Source organism: Schistocerca cancellata, chromosome 5 (genome assembly GCF_023864275.1).
Source record: "Schistocerca cancellata isolate TAMUIC-IGC-003103 chromosome 5, iqSchCanc2.1, whole genome shotgun sequence".
NCBI classification, from domain to species: domain Eukaryota; kingdom Metazoa; phylum Arthropoda; class Insecta; order Orthoptera; family Acrididae; genus Schistocerca; species Schistocerca cancellata.
In genome coordinates, this window is record NC_064630.1 from 833,548,742 (window position 1) to 833,566,615 (window position 17,874).

Here is a 17,874-nt window from a genome sequence, read left to right on the forward strand (position 1 = left end):
CTACTACTGGCCCCACAGGAAAGCTGCACGGCGCAGATTGTTTGAAGCAGTACTCCCCTGGATAGAAGTCAGCATGGTGCTAATCTATTCAATCACGATGCAATTTTTGTGTTTCATCGGCAATGTGAAGGTCCAACGGTTACAGTAAACCAGCTGAGATGCATCGGAAACTACTACTGGAACCCAAGGAAAGGTTCCAAGCACAGACCGTTTGATGCAGTACTCCCCTGGATGGAAGTGAGCATGCTGCTGATGTATTCTATTACGATGCAGTTTCTGTGTTTCATCAGCAATGTGAAGGTCCAAGGGTTACAGTAAAACAGCTGTGATGAGTCGGAAATTACAACTGAACCCCCAGGAAAGGTTCCAAAAACAGACCGTTTGAAGCAGTACTCCTCTCGTTAGAAGCAACCAAGGTGCTGATGTATTCAATCACGATGCAGTTTCTTTGCTTCATCGGCAATGTGAAGGTCCAAGGGTTACAGTAAAACAGATGTGATGCATCGGAGCTACTACTGGACCCCCAGGAGAGGTTTCAAACACAGACCGTTTGATGCAGTACTCCCCTCGTTAGATGTCGGATTGGAACTGATGTACTCAATCACGATGCAGTTTCTGTGTTTCATCGGCAATGTGAAGGTCCAAGGGTTACAGTAAAACAGCTGTCATGCGTCGGAAACTACTACTGGACACCGACGAAAGTTTCCAAACACAAACCGTTTGATGCAGTACTCCCCTGTAAACAAGTCAGCATGGTGCTAATCTATTCTATCACGATGCAGTTTCTGTGTTTCATCGGCAATGTGAAGGTCCAAGGGTTACAGTGAAACAGCTGTGATGCATCGGAAACTACTACTGGCACCCCAGGAAAGGTGCACAACGCAGATTGTTTGAAGCAGTACTCCCCTGGATAGAAGTCGGCATGGTGCTGATGTATTCAATCACGATGCAGTTTCTGTGTTTCATCGGCAATGTGAAGGTCCAAAGGTTACAGTAAAACAGCTGTGATGCATCGGAAACTACTACCGGACCCGCAGGAAAGATTCCAAACACAGACCGTTTGATGCAGTACTCCCCTGGATAGAAGTCGGCATGGTGCTGATGTATTCAATCACGAAGAAGTTTCTGTGTTTCATCGGCAATGTGAAGGTCCAAGGGTTACAGTAAAACAGCGTGTGATGCATCGGAAACTGTTACCGGACCCCCAGGAAAGGTTCCAAACACAGACCGATTGGTGCAGTACTCCCCTGGATAGAAGTCTTCATGGTGCTGATGTATTCAATCACGATGCAGTTTCTGTGTTTCATCGGCAATGTGAAGGTCCATGGGTTACAATAAAACAGCTGTGATGCATCTGAAATTACTACCGGACCCCCAGGAAAGGTTCCATCTTAGACCGTTTGATGCAGTACACCGCTGGAAACAAGTCAGCATGGTGCTAATCTATTCAATCACGATGCAGTTTCTGTGTTTCATCGGCAATGTGAAGGTCCTAAGGTTACGGTAAAACAGCTGTGATGCATTGGAAACTACTACTGGACCGCCAGGAAGGGTTCCAAGCACAGACCGTTTGAAGCAGTACTCCCCTGGATGGAAGTGAGCATGGTGCTGATGTGTTCTATCACGATGCAGTTTCTGTGTTTCATCAGCAATTTGAAGGTCCAAGGGTTACAGTAAAAGAGCTGTGATGCATCGGAAATTACAACTGAACCCCCAGGAAAGGATCCAAAAACAGACCGTTTGAAGCGGTACTCCCCTGGATAGAAGTCAGCATGGTGCTGATGAATTCAATCACGATGCAGTTTCTGCGTTTCATCGGCAATGTGATGGTCCAAGGGTTACAGTAAAACAGCTGTGCTGCATCGGAAACTACTACTGGAACCCCAGGAAAGGTTCCAAACATGGACCATTTGAAGCAGTACTCCCTTGGATGGAAGTGACCATGGTGCTGATGTATTCAATCATGATGCAGTTTCTGTGTTTCATCGGCTATTTGAATTTCCAAGGGTTACAGTTAAACAGCTGTCATGCATCGGAAACTACTACCGGACCCCAGGAAAGGTTCCAAACACAGACCGTTTGATGCAGTACTCCCCTGGATAGAAGTCGTCATGGTGCTGATGTATTCAATCACGATGCAGTTTCTTTGTTTCATCGTCAATGTGAAGTTCCAACGGTTCCAGTAAACCTGCAGTGGTGCATCTTAAACTGCTACTATACTCCGAGGAAACATTCCAAGCACATTTGAAGCGTTACTACCCTAGTCAGAATTCGGCATGGTACTGGACGTAATCAATCGCGATGCAATTTCTGTATTTCATCGTCAGTGGGAAGGTCCAAGCGTTACAGTAATCTACACGTGATGTATCGAGACTACTACTGGACTGCTAGGGAAGGTTCCAAACACTTAACGTTTGAAGCACAACTCCCCTGGAAGAACTCGGCTTGGTGCTGATGTAATAAATCTCGATACGGTTTGAGTTTTTATCATCAATTTGAAGGCCCATCGGTTCCTCTAAACATCCAGTGTTGCACTTGAAACTAATACTGGATTCCCAGGAAATGTTCCAAACACATACCGTTTCAAGCGTTACATTCCTGGACTGAATTCGGCATTGTCCAGATGTATTCAATCCCGGTGCAGTTTCTGTGTTTCATCGGCAATGTGAAGGTCCAAGGGTTACAGTAAACCACCTGTGATGCTTCGGAAACTACTACAGGACCCCCAGGTATGGTTCCAAACACACACCGTTTGATGCAGTACTGCGCTGGATAGAAGTCAGCATGGTGCTAATCTATTCAATCACGATGCAGTTTCTGAGTTTTATCGGCAATGTGTAGGTCCAAGGGTTACAGTAAAACAGCTGTGATGCATAGGAAACTACTACTGGACACCCAGGAAAGGTGCACAACGCATCTTGTTTGAAGCAGCACTCCCCTGGATAGAAGTCGGCATGGTGCTGATGTATTCAATCACGATGCAGTTTCTGTGTTTCATCAGCAATGTGAAGGTCCAAGGGTTACGGTAAAAAAGCTGTGATGCATCGGAAACTACTACTGGACCCTCTGGAAAGGTTCAAAACGCAGATTGTTTGAAGCAGTACTCCCCTGGTTTTGATGTCGGCATGGTGCTGATGTATTCAATAACGATGCTGTTTCTGTGTTTCATCGGCAATGTGAACGTCCAAGGGTTACGGTAAACCAGCTGTGATGCATCGGAAACTACTACCGGACAACCAGGTATGGTTCCAAACACACACCGTTTGATGCACTACTCCGCTGGATAGAAGTCAGCATGGTGCTAATCTATTCAATCACGATGCAGTTTCTGTGTTTCATCAGCAAATTGAAGGTCCAAGGGTTACAGTAAAACAGCTGTGATGCATCGGAAACTACTACTGGACTCCCAGGAAAGGTTCCAAACATAGACCGTTTGAAGCAGTACTCCCCTGGATAGAGGTCAGCATGTTGTTGATGTATTCAATCACGATGAAGTTTCTATGTTTCATCGGCAATGTGAAGGTCGAAGGATTAAAGTAAAATGCTGAGATGCATCGGAAACTACTACTGGACCCCCAGGAAAGGTTACAAACACAGACCGTTTGATGCAATACTCCCCTGGAAACAAGTCAACATGATGCTAATCTATTCAATCACGATGCAGTTTTTGTGTTTCATCGGCAATGTGAAGGTCCAAGGGTTACAGTAAAACAGCTGTGATGCATCGGAAACTACTACCGGACCCCCAGGAAAGGTTCCAAACACAGACCGTTTGAAGCAGTACTCCCCTGGATAGAAGTCGGCATGGTGCTGATGTATTCAATTACGATGCAGTTTCTGTGTTTCATCGGCAATGTGATGTTCCAAGGGTTACAGTAAAACAGCTGTCATGCATCGGAAACTACTTCTGGACCCCCAGGAAAGGTTCCAAACACAGACCGTTTGATGCAGCATCCCCCTGGAAACAAGTCAGCATGGTACTAATCTACTCAATCACGATGCAGTTTTTGTGTTTCATCGGCAATGTGAAGGTCCAAGGGTTACAGTAAAACAGCTGTGATGCATCGCAAACTACTACCGGACCCCCAGGAAAGGTTCCAAACACAGACCGTTTGATGCAGTACTCCCCTGGAGACAAGTCAGCATGGAACTAATCTATTAAATCACGATGCAGTTTCTGAGTTTCATCGGCAATGTGAAGGTCCAAGGGTTTCAGTAAAACAGCTGTGATGCATCGGAAACTACTACTGGACACCCAGGATAGGTGCACAACGCATCTTGTTTGAAGCAGCACTCCCCTGGATAGAAGTCGGCATGATGCAGATGTATTCAATCACGATGCACTTTCTGTGTTTCATCAGCAATGTGAAGGTCCAAGGGTTACAGTAAAAAAGGTGCGATGCATCAGAAACTCTTACTGGACCCCCTGGAAAGGTTCAAAACGCAGATTGTTTGAAGCAGTACTCCCCTGGTTAGAAGTCGGCATGGTGCTGATGTATTCAATCAAGATGCAGTTTCTGTGTTTCATCGGCAATGTGAAAGTGCAAAGGTTACAGTAAAACAGATGTGATGCATCGGAAACTACTACTGGACCCCCAGGAAAGGTTCAAAACGCAGATTGTTTGAAGCAGAACTCCCCTGAATAGAAGTCAGCATGGTGTTAATCTATTCAATCACGTTGCAGTTTCTGTGTTTCATCGGCAATGTGAAGGTCCAAGGGCTACAGTAAACCAGCTGTGATGCGTTGGAAACTACTACCGGACCACCAGGTATGGGTCCAAACACACACCGTTTGATGAGGTACTCCGCTGGATAGAAATCAGCATGGTGCTAATCTATTCAATCACGATGCAGTTTCTATGTTTCATCAGCAATGTGAAGGTCCAAGGGTTACAGTAAAACAGCTGTGATGCATCGGAAACTACTATTGGACCCCAAGGAAATATTACAAATACAGACCGTTTGATGCAATACTCCCCTGGAAACAAGTCAGCATGGTGCTAATCTATTCAATCACGATGCTGTTTCTGTGTTTCATCGGCTATGTGAATGTCCAAGGGTTACTGTAAAACAGCTGTGATGCATCGGAAACTACTACCGGACCCCCAGGAAAGGTTCCAAACACAGACCGTTTATGCAATACTCCCCTGGATGGAAGTCGGCATGGTGCTGATGTATTCAATCACGATGCAGTTTCTGTGTTTCATCGGAAATGTGAAGACCTAAGGGTTACAGTAAAACAGCTGTGATGCATCGGAAACTACTACTGCACCCCGAGGAAAGGTTCCAAACATAGACCGTTTGATGCAGTATCCCCCTGGAAACCATTCAGCATGGTGCTAATCTATTCAATCACGATGCAGTTTCTGTGTTTCATCGGCAATGTGAACATCGAACGGTTACAGTCAAACAGCTGTGATGCATTGGAAACTACCACCGGACTCCCAGGAAAGGTTCCAAACACAGACCGTTCGATGCAGTAATCCCCTGGATAGAAGTACTCATGGTGCTGATGTATTCAATCACGATGCAGTTTCTGTGTTTCATTGGCAATGTGAAGGTCCAAGGGTTACAGTAAAGCAGCTGTGATGCATCGGAAACTACTACTGGACCCCGAGGAAAGGTTCCAAACACAGACCGTTTGATGCAATACTCCCCTGGAAACAAGTCAGCATGGTGCTAATCTATTCAATCACGATGTAGTTTCTGTGTTTCTTCGCCAATGTGAAGGTCCAAGCGTTACAGTAAAACAGCTGTGATGCATGGGAAACTACTACTGGAACCCCAGGAATGGTTCCAGACACACACCGTATGATGCAGTACTCCCCTGGATAGAAGTCGGCACGGTGCTGATGTATTCAATCAAGATGCAGTTTCTGTGTTTCATCGGCAATGTGGAGGTCCAAGGGTTACAGTAAAACAGTTGTGATGCATAGGAAACTACTACTGGACACCCAGGAAAGGTTACACACACAGACTGTTTGATGCAGTACGCCCCTGGAAACAAATCAGCATGGTGCTAATCTATTCAATCACGATGCAGTTTCCGTGTTTCATCGGCAATGTGAAGGTCCAAGGGTTACAGTAAAACAGCTGTGATGCATCGGAAACTACTACTGGACCGCCAGGAAATATTCCAAACACAGACCGTTTGATGCAGTACTCCCCTGGATAGAGGTCAGCATGGTGATGATGTATTCAATCACGATGCAGTTTCTGTGTTTCATCGGCAATGTGAAGGTCGAAGGGTAACAGTAAAAAAGCTCAGATGCATCGGAAACTACTACTGGACCCACAGGAAAGGTGCACAACGCAGATTGTTTGAAGCAGTACTCCCCTGGATAGAATTCGACATGGTGCTGATGTATACAATCACGAAGTAGTTTCTGTGTTTCATCGGCAATGTGAAGGTCTAAGGGCTACAGTAAAACAGCTGTGATGCATCGGAAACTACTACTGGACCCAGAGGAAAGTTTCCAAACCCAGACCGTTTGATGCAGTACTCCCCTGGAAACAAGACAGCATGGTGCTAATCTATTCAATCACGATGCAGTTTCTGTGTTTCATCGGCAATGTGAACATCCAACGGTTACAGTCAAACAGCTGTGATGCATTGGAAACTACCAACGGACTCCCAGGAAAGGTTCCAAACACAGACCGTTCGATGCAGTACTCCTCTGGATAGAAGCCGGCATGGTGCTGATGTATTCAATCACGATGCAGTTTCTGTGTTTCATTGGCAATGTGAAGGTCCAAGGGTTACAGTAAAGCAGCTGTGATGCATCGGAAACTACTACTGGACCCTGAGGAAAGGTTCCAAACACAGACCGTTTGATGCAATACTCCCCTGGAAACAAGTCAGCGTGGTGCTAATCTATTCAATCACGCTGTAGTTTCTGTGTTTCTTCGGCAATGTGAAGGTCCAAGGGTTACAGTAAAACAGTTGTGATGCATCGGAAACTACTACTGGTCACCCAGGAAAGGTTCCAAACACAGAACGTTTGAAGCAGTACTCCCCTGGATGGAAGTGAGCATGGTGCTGATGTATTCAATCACGAAGCAGTTTCTGTGTTTCAACGGCAATGTGAAGGTCCAAGGGTTACAGTATAACAGCTGTGATGCATCGGACACTACTACTGGACCCCCAGGAATGGTTACACACACAGACCGTTTGATGCAGTACTCCCCTGGAAACAAGTCGGCATGGTGCTAATCTATTCAATCACGATGCAGTTTCCGTGTTTCATCGGCAATGTGAAGGTCCAAGGTTACAGTAAAACAGCTGTGATGCATCGGAAACTACTACTGAACCCCCAGGAAAGGTGCACAACGCAGATTGTTTGCAGCAGTACTCCTCTTGATAGAGGTCGGCATGGTGCTGATGTATTCAAACACGATGCAGTTTCTACGTTTCATCGGCAATGTGAAGGTCCAAGGGTTACAGTAAAACAGCTCTGATGCATCGGAAACAACTACTGGACCCCCAGGAAAGGTTCAAAACACAGACCGTTTGAAGCTGTACTCCCCTAGATGGAAGTGAGCATGGTGCTGATGTATTCAGTCATTATGCAGTTTCTGTGTTTCATCGGCTATTTGAAGGTCCAAGGGTTACAGTAAAACAGCTGTAATGCATCGAAATCTACTACTGGACCCCCAGGAAAGGTTTCAAACACAGACCGTTTGATGCAGTACTCCCCTGGATAGAAGTCGGCATGGTGCTGATGTATTCAATCACGACGCAGTTTCTGTGTTTCATCGGCACCGTGAAGGTCCAAGGGTTACAGTAAAACAGCTGTGATGCATCGGAAACTACTACCAGACCCCCAGGAAAGGTTCAATCACAGACCGTTTGATGCAGTACTCCCCTGAATAGAAGTCGGCATGGTGCTGATGTATTCGATCATTATGCAGTTTCTGTGATTCATCGGCAATGTGAAGGTCAAGGGGTACAGTAAAACAGCTGTGATGCATCTGAAACTACTACCGGACCCCCTGGAAAGGTTCCAAACACAGTCCGTTTGAAGCAGTACTAACCTGGATGGAAATGAGAATGGTGCTCATGTGCTCAATCACGATGCAGTTTCCGTGTTTCATCGGCAATGTGAAGAACCAAGGGTTACAGTAAAACAGCTGTGGTGCCACGGAAACTACTACTGGACCCCCAGGAAATGTTCCAAACACAGACCGTTTGAAGCAGTACTAACCTGGATGGAAATGAGAATGGTGCTGATGTATTCAATCACGATGCAGTTTCTGTGTTTCATCGGCAATGTGATGGTCCAAGGGTTAAAGTAAAACAGCTGTGATGCATCGGAAACTACTACCGGACCCCCAGGAAAGGTTCCAAACACAGACCGTTTGATGCACTACTCCCCTGGATAGAAGTCGGCATGGTGCTGATGCATTCAATCATTATGCAGTTTCTGTGTTTCACAGGCAATGTGATGGTCCAAGGATTACAGTAAAACAGCTGTGATGCATCGGTAACTACTACTGAAACCCCAGGAAAGGTTCCAAACACATTCCGTTTGATGCAGTACTCCCCTGGATGGAAGTGAGCATGGTGCTGATGTATTTAATCACGATGCCGTTTCTGTGTTTCATCGGCAATGTGACGGTACAAGGGTTACAGTAAGACAGCTGTGATGCATCGAAAACTACTACAGGACCCCCAGGTAAGGTTCCAAACACAGACCGTTTGATGCAGTACTCCCCTGGATGGAAATGAGCGTGGTGCTGATGTATTCAATCACGATGCAGTTTCTGTGTTTCATCGATAAAGTGAAGGTCCAAGGATTACAGTAAAATAGCTGTGATGCATCAGAAACGACTACCGGACCCCCAGGAATGGTTCCAAACACAGACCGTTCGATGCAGTACTCCCCTGGATAGAAGTCGGCATGGTGCTGATGTATTCAATCACGATGCAGTTTCTGTGTTTCATCGACAATGTGAAGGTCGAAGGGTTACAGTAAAACAGCTGTGATGCATCGGAAACTACTACTGGACCCCCAGGAAATGTTACAAACACAGACCGTTTGATGCAGTACTCCCCTGGAAACAAGTCAGCATGGTGCTGATCTATGCAATCACGATGCAGTTTCTGTGTTTCATCGGCAATGCGAAGGCCAATGGGTTACAGTAAAACAGCTGTGATGCATAGGAAACTACTACTGGACCCCCAGGAACGCTTACAAACACAGACCATTTGAAGCAGTAATCCCCTGGATAGAGGTCAGGATGGTGCTGATGTATTCAATCACGATACAGTTTCTGTGTTTCATCGGCAATGTGAAGGTCCAAGTGTTACAGTAAAACAGCTGTGATGCATCGGAAACTATTACTGGACCACCAGGAAAGGTTCCATCACAGACCGTTTGATGCAGTACTCCCCTGGAAACAAGTCAACATGGTGCTAATCTATTCAATCACGATGCAGTTTCTGTGATTCATCGGCAATGTAAAGGTCCATGGGTTACAGTAAAACAGCTGTGATGCATGGGAAACTCCTACTGGACCCCCAGGAAAGGTTCCAAACACAGACCGTTTGAAGCAGTACTCACCTGGATGGAAGTGAGCATGGTGCTGATGTATTCAATCACGATGCAGTTTCTGTGTTTCATCGACAATGTGAAGGTCCAAGGGTTACAGTAAAACAGCTGTGATGCATCGGAAACTACTACCGGACCCCCAGGAAAGGGTCCAAACACAGATTGTTTGATGCAGTACACCCATGGATAGAAGTCGGCATGGTGCAGACGTATTCAATCACGATTCAGTTTCTGTGTTTAATCGGCAATGTCAAGGTCCATTGGTTACAGTAAAACAGCTGTTATGCATCGGAAACTACTATTGGGCCCCCAGGAAAAGTTAAAAACACAGATTGTTTGAAGCAGTACTCCCCTGGATGGAAGTGAGCATGGTGCTGATGTATTCAATCACGATGCAGTTTGTGTACTTCATCGGCAGTGTGAAGGTCCAAGGGTTACAGTAAAACAGCTGTGATGCATCGGAAACTACTTCTGGACCCCCAGGAAAGGTTCCAAACACAGACCGTTTGCTGCAGACCGCCCCTGGAAACAATTCAGCATGGTGCTAATCTATTCAATCACGATGCAGTTTCTGTGTTTCATCGGCAATTTGAAGGTCCAAGGGTACATTTAAACAGCTGTGATGCATCGGAAACTACTACTGGGCCCCCAGGAAAGGTTACAAACACAGACCATTTGAAGTATTAATCCCCTGGATAGAGGTCAGCATGGTGCTGATGTAATCATTCACGATGCAGTTTCTGTGTTTCATCGGCAATGTGAAGGTCCAAGTGTTACAGTAAAACAGCTGTGATGCATCGGAAACTACTACTGGACACCCAGGTAAGGTTTAAAACGCAGATTGTTGACGCAGTACTCCCCTGGATAGTGGTCAGCATGGTGCTGATGTGTTTGATCCCGTTGCAATTTCTGTGTTTCACCGTCAATGTGAAGTTCCAACGGTTCTAGTCAACCTGCAGTGGTGCATCTAAAACTACTACTATTCTCCGAGGAAACTTTCCAAGCACATACCATTTGAAGCATTACTTCCCTAGTCAGAATTCGGCATGGTACCGGACGAAATCAATCGTGATACAATTTCTGTATTTCATCGTCAGTGGGAAGGTACACGGGTTACAGTAATCTACACGTGATGCATCGGAAATACTACTGGACTGCCAGGGAAGAAGGTTCCAAACATTGAACGTTTAAAGCACGACTCCCCTGGTCAGAACTCGGTTTGGTGCTGATGTATTCAATCCCGATACGGTTTCAGTGTTTTATCAACAATTGGAAGGCCCATCGGTTCCTCTAAACATGCAGTGCTCCACATGAAACTACTATTGGATTCCCAGGAAATGTTCCAAACACCGACCGTTTGATGCAGTACTTCCCTGGATAGAAGTCGGCATGGTGCTGATGTATTCAATCACGATGCAGTTTCTGTGTTTCATCGGCAATGTGCAGGTCCAAGGGTTACAGTAAAACAGCTGTGATGCATCGGATACTACTACCGGACCCCCAGGAAAAGTTCCATCACAGACCGTTTGATGCAGTACTTCCCTGGATTGAAGTCGGTATGGTGCTCATGTATTCAATCACGTTGCAGTTTCTGTGTTTCATCGGCAATGTGAAGGTCAAAGGGTTACAGGAAAACAGCTGTGATGCATAGGAAACTACTACTGGACGCCGAGGAAAGGTTCCAAACACAGAATGTCTGATGCAGTACTCCCCTGGAAACCAGTCAACATGGTGCTAATCTATTCAATCGCGATGCAGTTTCTGTGTTTCATCGGCAATGTAAAGGTCCGTGGGTTACAGTATAACAGCTGCGATGCATCGGAAACTACTACTGGACCCCAAGGAAAGGTTCCAAACACAGACGGTTTGAAGCAGTACTCCCCTTAATGGAACTGAGCATGATGCTCATGTATTCAATCACGATGCAGTTTCTGTGTTTCATCGGCAATGTGAAGGTCCAAGGGTTACAGTAAAACAGCTGTGATGCATCGGATACTACTTCTGGACCCCCAAGAAAGTTTCAAAACGCAGATTGTTTGAAGCAGTACTCCTCTGGATAGAAGTCGGCATGGTGCTTATGTATTCAATCTCGATGCAGTTTCTGTGTTTAATCGGCAATGTCAAGGTCCAAGGGTTACAGTAAAACAGCTGTGATGCATCGGAAACAACTACCGGACCCCCAGGAAAGGTTCCATCACAGACCGTTTGATGCAGTACTCCCCTGGATAGAAGTCGGCATGGTACTGATGTATTCAATCACGTTGCAGTTTCTGTGTTTCTTCGGCAATGTGGAGGTCCAAGGGATACAGTAAAACAGCTGTGATGCTTCGGAAACTACTACTGGACCCCCAGGTTAGGTTACAAACACAGACCGTTCGATGCAGTACTCCCCTGGAAACAAGTCATCATAATGATAATCTATTCAATCACAATGCAGTTTCTGTGTCTCATCGGCAATGTGAAAGTCCAAGGGTTACAGTAAAACAGCTGTGATGCATCGGAAACAACTACTGGTCCCCCAGGAAATGTGCACAACGCAGATTGTTTGAAGCAGTACTCCAATGGATAGAAGTCTCAATGGTGCTGATGTATTCAATCACGATGGAGTTTCTGTGTTTCATCGGCAATGTGAAGGTCCAAGGGTTACAGTAAAACAGCTGTGATGCATCGGAAACTACTACTGGACCCCCAGAAAAGGTGCACAATGCAGATTGTTTGAAGCAGTACTCCCCTGGATAGAAGTCGGCATGGTGCTGATGTTTTCAGTCACGATGCAGTTTCTGTGTTTCATCGGCAATGTGAACGTCCAAGGTTTACAGTAAAACAGATGTGATGATTCGGAAATTATTACTGGACCCCAGGAAAGTTCCAAACACACACCATTTGAAGCAGTACTCCCCTGGATAGAAGGCGGCATGGTGCTGATGTATTCAATCACGATGCAGTTTTTGTGTTATATCGGCAAGGTGAAGGTCCAAGGTTTACAGTAAAGCAGCTGTGATGCATCGGAAACTACTACTGGACCACAAGGAAAGGTTACAAACACAGACCGTTCGATGCAGTGCTCCCCTGGAATCAAGTCAGCATGGTGATAATCTATTCAATTACGTTGCAGTTTCTGTGTTTCATCGGCAGGGTGAAGGTCCAAGAGTTACAGTAAAACAGCTGTGATGCATCGGAAACTACTACTGGACCCCCAGGAAAGGTCCACAGCGCAGATTGTTTGAAGCTGTACTCCCCTGGATAGAAGTCGGCATCGTGCTGATGAATTCAATCACGATGCAGTTTCAGTGTTTCATCGGCAGTGTGAAGGTCCAAGGGTTACAGTAAAACAGCTGTGATGCATCGGAAACTACTACCGGACCCCCAGGAAAAAAGCACAACGCAGATTGTTCGAAGCAGTACTCCCCTCGATAAAAGTCGGCATGGTGTTGATGTGTTCAGTCACGATGCAGTTTCTGTGTTTCATCGGCAATGTGAAGGTCCAAGGGTTACAGTAAAACAGGTGTGATGCATCGGAAACTCCTAACGGACCCCCAGGAAAGGTTCCAAACACAGACCGTTTGATGCAGTACTCCCCTTGATAGAAGTCGGCATGGTGTTGATGTATTCAATCACGATGCAGTTTCTGTGTTTCATCGGCAATGTGAAGGTCCAAGGGTTACAGTAAAACAGGTGTGATGCATCGGAAACTCCTAACGGACCCCCAGGAAAGGTTCCAAACACAGACCGTTTGATGCAGTACTCCCCTGGATAGAAGTCGGCATGGTGCTGATGTATTCAATCGTGATGCTGTTTCTGTGTTTAATCGGCAATGTCAAGGTCCAAGGGTTACAGTAAAACAGCTGTGATGCATCGGAAACTACTACCGGACCCCCAGGAAAGGTTCCATCACAGACCGTTTGATGCAGTACTCCCCTGGATAGAAGTCGGCATGGTACTGATGTATTCAATCACGTTGCAGTTTCTGTGTTTCTTCGGCAATGTGAAGGTCCAAGGGATACAGTAAAACAGCTGTGATGCTTCGGAAACTACTACTGGACCCCCAGGTTAGGTTACAAACACAGACCGTTCGATGCAGTACTCCCCTGGAAACAAGTCATCATAATGATATTCTATTCAATCACAATGCAGTTTCTGTGTCTCATCGGCAATGTGAAAGTCCAAGGGTTACAGTAAAACAGCTGTGATGCATCGGAAACAACTACTGGTCCCCCAGGAAATGTGCACAACGCAGATTGTTTGAAGCAGTACTCCCCTGGATAGAAGTCTCAATGGTGCTGATGTATTCAATCACGATGGAGTTTCTGTGTTTCATCGGCAATGTGAAGGTCCAAGGGTTACAGTAAAACAGCTGCGATGCATCGGAAACTACTACTGGACCCCCAGGAAAGGTGCACAATGCAGATTGTTTGAAGCATTACTCCCCTGGATAGAAGTCGGCATGGTGCTGATGTTTTCAGTCACGATGCAGTTTCTGTTTTTCATCGGCAATGTGAAAGTCCAACTGTTACAGTAAAACAGATGTGATGATTCGGAAATTATTACTGGACCCCAGGAAAAGTTCCAAACACACACCATTTGAAGCAGTACTCCCCTGGATGGAAGGCGGCATGGTGTTGATGTATTCAATCACGATGCAGTTTCTGTGTTTCATCGGCAATATGAAGGTCCAAGGGTTACAGTAAAACAGGTGTGATGCATCGGAAACTCCTAACGGACCCCCAGGAAAGGTTCCAAACACAGACCGTTTGATGCAGTACTCCCCTGGATAGAAGTCGGCATGGTGCTGATGTATTCAATCATGATGCTGTTTCTGTGTTTAATCGGCAATGTCAAGGTCCAAGGGTTACAGTAAAACAGCTGTGATGCATCGGAAACTACTACTGGACCCCCAGGAAAGGTCCACAGCGCAGATTGTTTGAAGCTGTACTCCCCTGGATAGAAGTCGGCATCGTGCTGATGTATTCAATCACAATGCAGTTTCAGTGTTTCATCGGCAATGTGAAGGTCCAAGGGTTACAGTAAAACAGCTGTGATGCATCGGAAACTACTACCGGACCCCCAGGAAAAGTGCACAACGCAGATTGTTCGAAGCAGTACTCCCCTCGATAAAAGTCGGCATGGTGTTGATGTGTTCAGTCACGATGCAGTTTCTGTGTTTCATTGGCAATGTGAAGGTCCAAGGGTTACAGTAAAACAGCTGTGATGCATCGGAAACTACTACTGGGCCCCCAGGAATGGTTCCCATCACAGACCGTTTGAAGCAGTACTCCCCTGGATGGAAGTGAGCATGGTGTTGATGTATTCAATCACGATGCAGTTTCTGTGTTTCATCGTCAATGTGAAGGTCCAAGGGTTACAGTAAAACAGCTGTGATATATCGGAAGCTACTACTGGAACACCAGGATAGGTTCCAAACACAGACCGTTTGATGCAGCACTCCCCTGGATGGAAGTGAGCATGGTGCTGATGTATTCAATCACGATGCAGTTTCCGAGCTTCATCGATAATGTGAAGGTCCTAGGGTTACTGTAAAACAGATGTGATGCATCGTAAACTACCACTGGAACCCGAGGTAATGTTCCAAACACAGACCGTTTGATGCAGTACTCCCCTGGATAGAAGTCGGCATGGTGCTGATGTATTCAATCACGTTGCAGTTTCTGTGTTTCATCGGCAATTTGAAGGTCCAAGGGTTACAGTAAAACAGCTGTGATGCATCGGAAACTACTACTGGACCTCCAGGAAAGATGCACAACGCAGATTGTTTGAAGCAGTACTCCCCTGGATAGAAGTCGGCATCGTGCTGATGTATTCAATCGCGATGCAGTTTCTGAGTTTCTTCGGCAATGTGAAGGTCCAAGGGATACAGTAAAACAGCTGTGATGCATCGGTAACTACTACTGGACCCCCAGGAAAGGTTACAATCACAGATCGTTTGATGCAGTACCCCCCTGGAAACAAGTCAGCAAGTTGCTAATCTATCTATCACGATGCAGTTTCTGTGTTTCATCGGCAATGTGAAGGTCCAAGGGTTACAGTAAAACAGCTGTTATGCATCGGAAACTACTAATGGACCCCGAGGAAAGGATCCACATACAGACCGATTGTTGCAGTACTCCACTGGAAACAAGTCAACATGGTGCTAATCTATTCAATCACGACGCAGTTTCTGTGTTTCATCGGCAATGTGGAGGTCCAAGGGTTACATTAAAACAGCTGTGATGCATCGGAAACTACTACTGGACCCACAGGAGAGGTTACAAACACAGACCGTTTGATGCAGTACTCCCCTGGAAACAAGTCAGCATGCTGCTAATCTATTCAATCACGATGCAGTTTCTGTGATTCATCGGCAATGTGAAGGTCCAAGGGTTACAGTAAAACAGCTGTGATGCATCGGAAACTACTACTGGCCCCCAAGGAAAGGTGCACAATGCAGATTGTTTGAAGCAGTACTCCCCTGGATAGAAGTCGGCATGGTGCTGATGTATTCAATCTCGATGCAGTTTCTGAGTTTCATCGGCAATGTGAACGTCCAAGGGTTGCAGTACAACAGATGTGATGATTCGGAAATTATTACTGGACCCCAGGAAAAGCTTCAAACACAGACCATATGAAGCAATACTCCCATGGATTGAAGGCGGCATGGTGCTGATGTATTCAATCTCGATGCAGTTTCAGTGTTTCATCGGCAACGTGAAGGTCCTACAGTTACAGGAAAACAGCTGTGATGCATCGGAAACTACTACTGGACCCCCAGGAAAGGTCCACATCGCAGATTGATTGAAGAAGTACTCCCCTGGATAGAAGTAGGCATGGTGTTGATGTATTCAATCACGATGCAGTTTCAGTGTTTCATCGGCAATGTGAAGGTCCAAGGGTTACAGTAAAACAGCTGTGATGCATCGGAAACTACTACCGGACCCCCAGGAAAGGTGCACAACGCAGATTGTTCGAAGCAGTACTCCCCTGGATAAAAGTCGGCATGGTTCTGATGTATTCAGTCACGATGCAGTTTCTGTGCTTCATCGGCAATTTGAAGTTCCAAGGGTTACAGTAAAACAGCTGTGATACATCGGAAACGACTACTGGGCCCCCAGGAAAGGTTCCAAACACAGACCGTTTGATGCAGTACTCCCCTGGAAACAAGTCAGCATGTTGCTAAACTATCTATCACGATGCAGTTTCTGTGTTTCATCGGCAATGTGAAGGTCCAAGGGTAACAGTAAAACAGCTGTTATGCATCGGAAACTAGTAATGGACCCCGAGGAAAGGTTCCACACACAGACCGATTGATGCAGTACTCCCCTGGAAATAAGTCAACATGGTGCTAATCTTTTCAATCACGATGCAGTTTCTGTGCTTCATCGGCAATGTGGAGGTCCTAGGGTTACATTAAAACAGCTGTGATGCATCGGAAACTACTACTGGACCCCCAGGAGAAGTTACAAACACAGACCGTTTGATGCAGTACTCCCCTGGAAACAAGTCAGCATGGTGCTAATCTATTCAATCACGATGCAGATTCTGTGATTCATCGGCAATGTGAAGGTGCAAGGGTTATAGTAAAACAGCTGTGATTAATCGGAAACTACTACTGGACCCCCAGGAAAGGTTCCAAACACAGATCGTTTGATGCAGTACTCCCCTGGAAACAAGTCAGCATGGTGCTAATCTAATCAATCACGATGCAATTTCTATGTTTCATCGGTAATGTGAAGGTCCAAGGGTTAGAGTAAAACAGCTGTGATGCATCGGAAACTACTACTCAACCCCCAGGAATGGTGCAAAACGCAGATTGTTTGAAACAGTACTCCCCTGGATAGAAGTCGGCATGGTGCTGATGTATTCAATCACGATGCAGTTTCTGTGTTTCATCGGCAATGTGAAGGTCCAAGGGTTACAGTAAAACAGCTGTGATGCATCGTAAACTACTACTGGACCCCCAGGAAAGGTTCCAAACACAGACCGTTTGAAGCAGTACTCCCCTGGATGGAAGTGAGCATGGTGCTGATGTATTCAATCACGATGCAATTTCTGTGTTTCATCGCAATGTGAAGGTCCAAGGGTTACAGTAAAACAGCTGTGATGCATCGGAAACTACTACTGGACCCCGAGGAACGGTTCCAAACACAGACAGTTTGATGCAGTACTCCCCTGGATGGAAGTGAGCATGGTGCTGATGTATTCAATCACGATGCAGTTTCTGTGCTTCATCGATAATATGAAGGTCCAAGGGTAACAGTAAAACAGCTGTGATGCATCGGAAACTACTACTGGACCCCCAGGAAAGGTTACAAACACAGACCGTTTGATG